The sequence below is a fragment of the Rattus norvegicus genome, chromosome 17 (genome assembly GCF_021556685.1).
Source record: "Rattus norvegicus strain SHRSP/BbbUtx chromosome 17, alternate assembly SHRSP_T2T, whole genome shotgun sequence".
Taxonomy (NCBI): domain Eukaryota; kingdom Metazoa; phylum Chordata; class Mammalia; order Rodentia; family Muridae; genus Rattus; species Rattus norvegicus.
The window spans coordinates 47,809,371-47,820,000 of NC_141550.1; the positions used below are offsets into that span (position 1 = coordinate 47,809,371).

The 10,630-nt window shown below is 40.3% G+C and overlaps 3 non-coding genes across 3 annotated transcripts; 2 read left to right on the forward strand and 1 right to left on the reverse strand.

The window, feature by feature from the left end:
• The first annotated feature begins 794 nt into the window (after window positions 1-794).
• Window positions 795-866, forward strand: Trnam-cau8 (transfer RNA methionine (anticodon CAU) 8). The gene has a single exon. It is a non-coding gene; the product is annotated as a tRNA-Met (tRNA).
• Window positions 867-3,692: 2,826 nt separating this feature from the next.
• On the reverse strand, window positions 3,693-3,773 carry Trnas-aga9 (transfer RNA serine (anticodon AGA) 9). The gene has a single exon. It is a non-coding gene; the product is annotated as a tRNA-Ser (tRNA).
• A 2,855-nt stretch (window positions 3,774-6,628) lies between these two features.
• Trnas-uga3 (transfer RNA serine (anticodon UGA) 3) lies at window positions 6,629-6,710 on the forward strand. Its single transcript has one exon. It is a non-coding gene; the product is annotated as a tRNA-Ser (tRNA).
• Window positions 6,711-10,630: the final 3,920 nt, after the last annotated feature.

The window sequence follows — 10,630 nt, forward strand, 5'->3', positions numbered from 1 at the left end:
AACCTGTTTGTAATACAAGTAAGGAGTGTCAGATGTAAATTCTACAAGGTAAATACTTTTTGCTACCAGGTGACTGAAAAACTAAAAGATCCAAATCCCCAGAATGGTAATAAATAATTAAATCATTAGTGTAGAGTTTATTTTCTCTTGCATATTAGGGATTCTTTAAATGGTGACATGGATCCCATTTGTTGGTTACGTATTTATTTAAACATTTGTTTCTCTCTTGCATAAGGGTCTTACTCTGTACACTACCCTGGCTTGAGACTCAAGGCAATCCTACCTCAGCCTCTGAGTACATAGATTACTTGCCGGAACCAACCGACTCAGCTGAAGCGCTTGTATGTACATGTAGTAAATGTGTCCAATTGATGGGAATAGGCCACCGGAGGACAGAGGGGAATGGTGTCTGCAGAAGGAGGAGGCGGCAGTCCAGAGGAGGTGGCTTTGGTGGAAAGGACGCGACTGTTTAAAATTTGAAAGACTTTGCAGGACTCTTTCCCTGGAGAGCCAACATTCCTGAGCAAAAAGAGGAGTGCTGATAACCACTTTAGAAAACCTAAATCCAAAATCCAGGGAAGTAATTCTTGATCTAGCCTTCGCGCTCTTGATTTCCAACCAGGAAGAGCCCATTGGCAATCTCGGGCAGGCGTGAATCACAAAACCTAAATTTAAAAAGTATGAAGACGGTGAAAAAATGATTTACTAAAGACAAACTAAATTACTGAATTAAAGCAAAACAGAATCGACTGTTGAAGAAACTATACATAAACTTCAGAAAACCCTTGCACAATAGCAGAGTGGCGCAGCGGAAGCGTGCTGGGCCCATAACCCAGAGGTCGATGGATCGAAACCATCCTCTGCTATGAAATTATTTCTCTTTTCTTACAACAGTGTTCGCTCTCAGAGTTTCCATGACTTTATCGCAGTAAAAATTCTGAGATCACAGTATAAGTTCCGAGGTCTTTGCTCCATAGAAATGCTGATGTTTGTTACATCTTTTTTAAGATTCTTTTTTTTTTTCTTCTTCTTTTTTCTTTTTTTCGGAGCTGGGGACCGAACCCAGGGCCTTGCGCTTGCTAGGCAAGCACTCTACCACTGAGCTAAATCCCCAACCCCTTGTTACATCTTTGATTGATGGAACCCCTTATTACATCAACCACCAAGTTGTGTTTGCCTTTCAGTGGTGATGTTTGTTATCAAGCATTTCAGTCCAGGATAGCCTTGAACTCAAGACAATCCTGCGTCAGTGTCCTAGTTTTAGTGTTTTTATGGAATGAGTTCAAGACAACAAGGAGGGAAAGCACTTCTATCTAGATAGGTGCTCCGTGTCTCTAGGTGTGGACTGGGCAGAGATCTGGTAGTGAGAGTCTGCTTGGCCTTAGAGGAAAGAAAGATGAGGAGAAGGGGGCTTGAATGAGAGATTATAAGGGGAGAAAAGGACAAGACAAAAATCAAAGAAGGGGAAAGAATGCAAAGCCCTGTGAGCAGGTGCACAGAAGGGAGAAAATGAAGGGAATGTGCAGAAGAAAGAAGTGAGATTCGGGAGCAACTGAATGCAGAAGAGAGGTGGAGGGGATTTCATGGCCCTTGTGCAGCTGAAGAAGACGATAGTGCAGTTCATTGTATCTCAGATATACATTAGAATGAAATAGTTGCTTTTCACTGTATCTGAGGTAAACATCCAAATGAATAGCTGTTTTCTTTAAGTACCTTGTAGAAATCATTGTAGAAAACAGTGATTGTAATCTGTTCTCTATACAGTTGTTTTTCTGAAGGAGCTTCACAGCCTTGGCATGACTGTGGCCACAAGATGGTCGTGGAACACTTAGAATCTCCTGCATTATTGAGTACTGGGAACAGTGTACATTAAGGACTAAAGTTGCAGAGGTGTGACAGTTTCCTTCATGAAACATATAGATTAGATTGGGAGCTTTGGTATGAGGAACTTGTACCTAAAAAACAACTTTTGTGTAATAATCAATAAATATACTGTTGAGTGGCAGCCGAAGTTCAGTTCAGATTAAGGCTGGATCTCTCTGCTGCCCCAGAACCTGATTACATTCTAGAGCGATCGACCTGCACAACTCAGAACACAACAGAAGACTGATTTTCCTGCACAGAAACAGTCTGTGAAATTAACTTTATCCAGTTCAGAGGAAACTCAGGACTAAAGGAAGACTTCCCCATTTGAAACCGCACCATGAAAAGGTCCTCTAACAACTTTCAGTCTTTATTAACAGCTCTTCTTATACAAGTGACCATTATATTTTGTGGTCTTGGAGATGGAGCCTCAAACCTGGTGCTTGCTGAGTGAATGCTCTGCCCACTGAACTATTTTCCAGCCCAGGTTTTACTTTTATCTTGAGCAAAAGTTTTACAAAGTTGCCTATGGTGTACTCTGGAGTTCAGACAGCCTTAAATTTGAAACCTTCTCAGTCAGGCTCCCAAGTAGAATAATAAGCCTGTAGCACCAGGCCTGACTCCATTATAGTAGCCCAGGCTAGCCTTCAGCTAATTCTGTAATGGGGTATGATGATCTTGAACCTCTGGACCCTTTTCCTGCTACTCAGCAATACTCCTCCCACTCCCAGGTCATTAATTTTGGAAACTCTGGTGTGACTATCACTTTATGACTCCCTGAACTACTGGCACCCTGTCTGGCTGTTTCTAGCCAGACAGAAAGAAAACAAATACTCAACATGTTTTTCCAACAAAGAGCTCTACAGTATACCACCGAGATATGAAATTTTGCATGTACTGCATGTCTGTAATCCCAGAACTTGGGAGGCAGAGGCAGGAGGACTACAGAAATTCAGTGCAGGGCAACCAGGAGTTCAAGGTCATCATCAGCTAATTATCGAGTTTGAAGGCTACAAAAGATCCTATCTCACAAAACAAATAAACAAACAAAAAAGTTGAGAAAAAAAAACAAATACCAAGACATGGAAGATAATGGATGAACACGTTTCAATTTTCCTTTCATATCGTACACCATCACCATTTTTCTGGAAATTCAAATTTTACTGTAAACGAATGGTATTGGGACTGGAAAGATTACATTTGACTGTAAGTCCTGACCCAGGGGATCAGTTGCCATCTTGTAGCCTCTGTGGGGACTAAAAGCAGGTGGTGCATATACATACATGTAGCAAAACACCCATATACCCGAAGAATAACAATAAGTCTTTTAAAAAATGACATTGCGGCTAATGCTTCCGGAACTTTTTGTTCAACTTTGCTCAGCTGTATTGAAATGGATGTGTTAATTTAAATATATAAATAAGAGGAAAAGCTAAGCACAGATGACCTATGATCCCAATAGAAGAAATTAGAAAACAAATAGCCAAAGATAAAACAGTAAACAAAGCAAAACAAAAAATACCACCAGTAGTTAAGGCTGATAATTAAGGCAGCATTAGGGAAACAGAGGTGGGAGGATCAGACATCCAAGGCCACAGAGTGAATTGAAGTCAGTCTAAGAGTGTGAGAACCTGTCTCGAACCAAAATAATAAAACCTTTAGACATTACTATCATCATCGACAGGAAAATGAAACCTCCCAGCCTATGAACTATTGTTTTTAACAGTCTTATATTTCTTTCAGGTAGTAATGAGTTGTTTGGTGTTGTGAAAGCAAGCCCCATAAAGAATATGTTAATCATGGTTATTACAGTCCTTTAATAAGATTGTCGTAGTCAGCAGGATTCGAACCTGCGCGGGAGACCCCAATGGATTTCTAATCCATCGCCTTAACCACTCGGCCATGACTACATGGAAGTAACCTATGTATTTAGGATAAGTAACCTGGCTTAGATTTGGTTTTTCTAAAGGTGAACTTTTCTACTAGAGATGCATTTGTTATCTCCCACACCACTCCTTCAACTACTTGAGATCTCCTAAATAGAAATAATTATTTAGTGGCAGACTGATATGCAGCAGCCCTTCATCCTCAAAGCAGGGAAGACCCTTGGTGTTCTGGTAAAAAGAGATATTTTCAGAGACTAGCTTTTCTATTTTGTCAGATTCTATACTGGGAATCCTTGTGGTACATCCAACCACTGGGGTATAATCTAAAGAATTGTGAATTATGGAAACAATTCAGAAAACCTGAATGGCTATCCTTTGGGAGTGCGGAACATTATATCTAAGTTTTGGAAACCCAACTTACAAAAGTTCTGAAACTAAATACATACATACATACATACATACATACATACATACATACATAAATACATAAATAAATAAATGAAATATAAGTCTACATTGCTGAGATGAGGTGAACAGCTGGATGCAGTTTAACCAAATAATTCTGGCTACTAAAATGTACTTTGAATTTTGCAAAATAACTCCTTTTAAATCTTTGACGTCACTTAATCTTATGTCTTAATCAAGGGGGCAGGGGCAGGGAGAAGAGCCCATGTTCACATGGCACTGGGGAATTAGCTTTCTGCAGTATTTACTGCTTATGCTCCTGGATACTGTCTGTGCCTTCAGCAACATTTCTGGTTGGTTAAACACGGAGAGTTACACATTTTCCTCAGATACTTACGGAACTAAACTGGTAATCAAATCTTTAAAGGGGACACCTGTGTCATATGTTGTGCATCACAAGCTGGACCTCCATTCCCCTCTGTTGCTTTTTATAATTTGAGTAATTGCAAATATGGAATATGCTTCAGGGAAATATCAAATAACAGGCCAAGACTATTAACTGTTTATGTCCCCTACCCACTTGCAAAAGATACAGTTTGCAGTCTATGGGCAACAAATGCTTGTTAAGTTACAGACAGTTGAGAAAACAGAAAGAGTTAACCAGAGTTTGTTCTGTAAATTTTAATTGAAACTACTAAAAGTGCTTTTAAAAATAATGTTCGTTTTTGATTGGATTTCTGTAAAAAGATTCCTATATTTATTCTGGAAATTGGGTGTGATTCAAGGTAAAATAATTTTCGTTTCTATATGCATAGCTAATTCAACTGTGCAACACACTATTGGCTGGGAATATCACACCATGAATAGAAATAATGTATCATTTGATGTCTGAATGAATACATGCAAAATATGCCAGTGTCATACATACATGGATCTCACTCAGGGCTTCACATATGTTAGGTGTGCTCTGCCAACGAACTACACTCCCAGCACATAGAATCATAACATTTCCTGGGCATGTTTTATTATTGTATAATTAAAGGGCTGACAACAATTTGATTTAAGGATACCCCATATATTTTTGAACTTTCTTTTTCTGCATATATATGCAAGACTAATTATCAAGTAGAATTCAAATAATGTAACTCTCCAAAACTTAACTAGTGACCAATTCGCCTCCTTTGGCTCTAGGTTCAACGCCTACAAACACACACACACACACACACACACACACACACACACACACACACACACAGAGAGAGAGAGAGAGAGAGAGAGAGAGAGAGAGAGAGAGAGAGAGAATTCATAGAACTGTCTTCTATCTCCATCCTCCTAACCCCCGTCTCCCCATAAAAGTCCAACAATCCGGAGTCTTCAAAAATAAGCCAGATTAAGGAGGTTGGAGAGATAGATGGTTTAGCTCTTCCAGAGGATCTGAGATTGGTTTCCAGCATCCAAGCCAGTGGCTCTTACCGACCTATAACCTCAGCCGCAGCAACGAAATCCAACAACCTTTTCTGGCTTCTGAAGACCCTGACATACAGTTGAAGAACAGACGAACTCATAACAAAGTCAAGGCCAGACTGCTATAGTCAAACCTATCCTGAAACCTGAACAATAAAGGAACAAAAACAAAAACAAAAACAAAAAAAGTGGGGGGCCGTCACGGGGTGGGGAGCAAGAGGTGAGGAAAGCTTCCCTGTGCTGTGTGTCACGGAGGTTACTTCTCTTAGTTTACTGTTTAAACATATATTCTAGAGAACCACCTTCATTTCGCGAAATTACGAGATGAAGCACAGGATACAAATTTCTAACTTGTCGGTGAAGAGAGGTAAAATAAATTATACCAGTTTTTCATATGATCATTCTAACCACCGCCCAAGTCTCCGACATATAAGAAGTCAGCCCTATTCATTTCACTTGACTTGTTGAAGTTTTCATGTCTTTCTTTAATCATTTGTCCTTAGGTAAGACAGAGAAGTGAGCTCACAGTCAAAATCCTCGGAAATTCTACACGAAGTTCCTTCCTCCATCGGAATCCAGGCTCTGAGGACGTAGTCTTAGCTACAGTGAGTAAATACTTCAGGAGATCTGAGAACACAAGTCGCCCCTTCTTCCTAGCACCGCATTCCCTCTGCAGACTAAAGGCAGGGGGGATTGTAGGTTTAGAGCTCAACTTTAAAAATGATTCTGTCCGTCTCTCCCTCATCCTTCTTAGTTCCCCTAGTTCCTTGCGTTTGGCAGATCTAACCTAAAGCTACTTTGAGTGGACTTGGAACTGTAGACCCTCTCTGCGGATTCCAGAGAATGTGTCAGTAGCGAGGGGTTCAGCTTTCGGGGGACCTTCATTCTCTTGCAATGGAATCTGCGGGGTCTTTTGTTGTTTTTCTAAGTATACTAAGAAATTCTTTACTACTAGAGCGCTTTGGAAGCTTTCTCTATTACTTAACACTTCAGAAACTTAAAAGAAGGAGGTAGTCGTGGCCGAGTGGTTAAGGCGATGGACTTGAAATCCATTGGGGTTTCCCCGCGCAGGTTCGAGTCCTGCCGACTACGGTTTTATCAAGCACCAAATGAATAAAACTACACTCTTCATCATTCTACGCGGACTTGGAAGTTGTGCTTACTTCGTTAATTCTTTGTCTTTGGCTTAGAACAGCTATGAAACTTCTCACTCATGTTCCATTAATGTTAACAGTAATGTTCATTTAACATTACTAATAGCAACATTTGGCAGACCAAAGCAGTATAATTCCTTTAAGGTGACCTTAACTTTAAAGACCTGAATTTCATATTATCTCCTTCTGCTACCGATGTGGTTAAAAACAGAGAACATTGATGTTATAAAGTAGAATCTATTGAATATGATTAAGAATATTAAATTACACAAAGTAGAGTTTAAAAGTGAAGTCCTAGTTTTCTTATCAGTGTAATTCCACCAGGCAGACAGAATGACCCTGGTAAACAGCTGCCTGGCAAAAAACTGTCCTGGTCTGTCTCTAGATAACAGTGAACAACCAAACCTTGTTTTCTGTCTTTGTGTAAGATCCTTAATTGCTCAAAGTGGAACGTGGGGTTGTAAAACCATATAAGAGGACAGAGCTTTCTGTATGAGACTTGCTCTGTTTCTGGAGCCACAACCACTTGTGCACTGTTAAGAGTTTGCTTTATTAATATCTAAGCACTGGCATGATTTCTCACTGAGAAGGCATATAAACTCTACAATAGCACTGATGGTTTAGCCTAGAGTCTTAAGCATGCTAGGCAAGTACTCTACTACTGAGCTGAATTGCTACACTGACCTTGAAGCCTTCTGCCCCTGCCTCAGAGGAGTTAGGGTTACAGGTCTGCACCACATGCCTAGATTTCTCCATTCTAAATAAACTGGTCAATGACACACAGTGGCGGTAAACTAAGGTTTTCTAGATAGAATTAGAAGACTCTAAGTTAGCTTTATTGGGTACCTCAAATGCTGAATTTCAAATCTCAGTTTTCAGCCGGGAAGGTCATTGGCTCAGAAAGTAAACCTCTCGAAGACCTTAGGAAGTCCCTGGATCTGACCAGATATGATAGGTCCTTCTCAAGCATAGTTATAAATTTAAGTAAGACTTACTGAAAGAGGGGTTGGGGATTTAGCTCAGTGGTAGAGCGCTTGCCTAGGAAGCGCAAGGCCCTGGGGTTCGGTCCCCAGCTCCGAAAAAAAGAAAAAAAGAAAAGAAAAAAAAAGACTTACTGAAAGAAATTCTCAGGTAAGCTGAGTTGCCTAGAAGAGTCTCAGACAGGCCTGGGAGAAAGCAGACCCGCCAAGCTGTCTGAAAGGAGCAGAGATGGCAGAGCTGTTTAACAGAGGCTCTTGTAGAGCCTGATAGCTACTTCCAAATCATACAACCAGTCCCAGGTTCCCAGGTTTCCAGAGCTGTCCCCCCGTGCTGTGGTAAGTAGACCTTTGTCCATGTCTCCCCAGGGACAGTATAGCACAGCAGCCACAAACTACAATTCCAAAGGCTCCCTGTGCTTTCTGGTTTGTATATCTATACACTATAACTCATTTCACAGGTCAGGAGGGCTGTAGAGGTGAACATAACAAGAAAAAAAGATACGTCTGAGGACGTTCAGAAGTTGAATGCCCTTTAAGTGGGCTCTAAGTTTCAATGTTAGGAAGCCGTCTGGGTCTTTTCTGCTCAGGCTATCGACCAGCAGCCCTCACTCAGTCCCATTCAGATCTGCAGCTAGAGGTTTGGGGTGGGGCTCATAGTACTGCCCATAGGATCTTTGGAGGTGACAGTGCTTTATTTAGAAAATATCAATTATTAGTCCAGGGTGTCAATCATCTGCTTCCTGTCAAGCTTTGTGATCCACAAAGAGTCCCCTGACATTGGACTTTCTCAGCCCCCTCGAATCTGTCACTGAAAACAATCTACTCTTTCCACAACTTAAGGGGAAGTAAGTAAAGAGTATCTTTGCCAGGCAGATGGAGAAGTTGTAGTTTCTCCATTCACATGATAAAAAGGAGAAAAAAGTGAAAGGAAAGAAGCTGTAGTGGTCTGTGCCTGCAATTATAGCACTTGGGTGTGAGGTGGAGTTGAGGCAGAAGGATTACGTGAATTCAAGTCCATCCTGGGCTATACTGTGAGTTCTAGACTGGCAGTGAGACCTTATAGGGAAAAAAGGAAAAGGAAGAATTATTAGTTCATTCTAATTTTACATTAGGAGAAAATACCTCAGTTCTCTTCCTGGAGATTGAGAGATGATTCAGCCCTTTCTACTTGGTCTAGCTATCACCTTGAGTTGAGCTCCGTGTCCTGAGAACAAAGAACTTCTGATGCTTATGAGTTTAGTTCTTGTCCAGAGGAAATAAAGATGGTTCCAAATTTCTGGTAAGAGAGAGTGAGAGCAATCATTGAGTGAGAAGCCGTCAGTCACACTGCCATGGCAGAGCTGAGACTGCAGCTCTCAATATTAGAAGATTGTTGGTTTGCTTTTTTTTTTTTTCTTTTGAAAGGTGATCTTACTGTGTAGCCTTGCCTCTCCCCTTTGAGTGCTGGAATTAAAGTTGTGTGATCTCCAGAAAATGTGTTTTGTAAAATTATTTGGCTCTGAAGATGAAAGAACTAGGTGGGGAGCAAGTTATAACACATGATCACTCTGGTTCAATCAAGTTATAACACATGACCACTCTGGTTCAATCAAATTATAACACATGATCACTCTGGTTCTGGGGAGGTCATTCAGCTCTGAGAGAGAGGAGACCGTCCTATAAGACACTCAAGGAAACTTGGAGACTCAAGGATTTTGTATGCAGTCAGGATGTATTTTGTGCCAAAGTATTATGCAGTATTTAAAAGGATTGTATCTAAATTTAACCCTATGGATAAATATTAAAAAAGAGAAAGTAAATGCAGGAGCAGAATGAAGCATATAACAAATTATCATCACAGAAAAGTCACATTAATATGTGCTTTGTAAGAAGTAGTACATTCTGTTACAAATGGAAACGTCAAATATATTTCATACAGACTTTGAAACAGATTAGAGATAGTCCATTGTGAGAATAAAGAGGAACCAGTTAAGAGCAAGTAGTGATGGTGTGCACATCTATGATTCAGTACTTGGAAGTTAGAGCAGGATGATCCCTTCAATCGCAAGGTCTGCCTAGGTTGCATGCTGAATGAGGCTAGTCAGGGATTTTTTTACATGGACTGAAAATGGTCCCATGAACTGTGGAACATAGCAAACCCAACACCTGCATCTGAACTCCAGAACAGAAAGTAACTGTGTAGAGAGCGTTGATGCTTTCATGCCAACAATGATTTATTCATAACAAGAGTGCACACCGGATAATGGAATAAAAACTTGTGTCTTGTGGGGCTAGACGGTGAGTGTACTTTAATTAAATGACTTGGAGAGGCTGAAGGGAAGGAGACTCTGCTCCAAATTGGAAGACATCTGAAATTGGGTTTATCATTTAATCTCATCTATGGAGAGGCAGTCTAGAGTGAGGACAAGCTAAAGTTAATGGAGACATGCTCATCAAATGTCCCCATTTCCACAGGTAAAAAGGAATGGTTAGTGTGTTTTGAGGAATAATAGTCATCAAATAAACACTGAAAAAAAAATGCCATTTTGGAGTTCCCAAAACATTCCTATCCCTTCTGCCTCCGTAGATAATCCCAAATCATTAAGAAGACCTCTATGTTTTCTTACTTACAGTCAGTTAATTTAAAATTTTCAATGTTTCATTTTCCGCACCTGTTTATTCATCTTGCTGTCCTTTATACACACAGATAAGCCAGTTTCTGTGGTCATTGCAGGGAGAGGGAGAAACCATTAGACTGCAGGTCATTTGTAGAGGAGAAACTTGCTATGAACAGTATTTTCTTAGTCTATTTAATGTGCACAGAAAATAAGACCTTTTTACAAGTGCATGGCATCATTTTACTGGTGGTTTTATTTATTATTTATTTATAGCGCTGCAT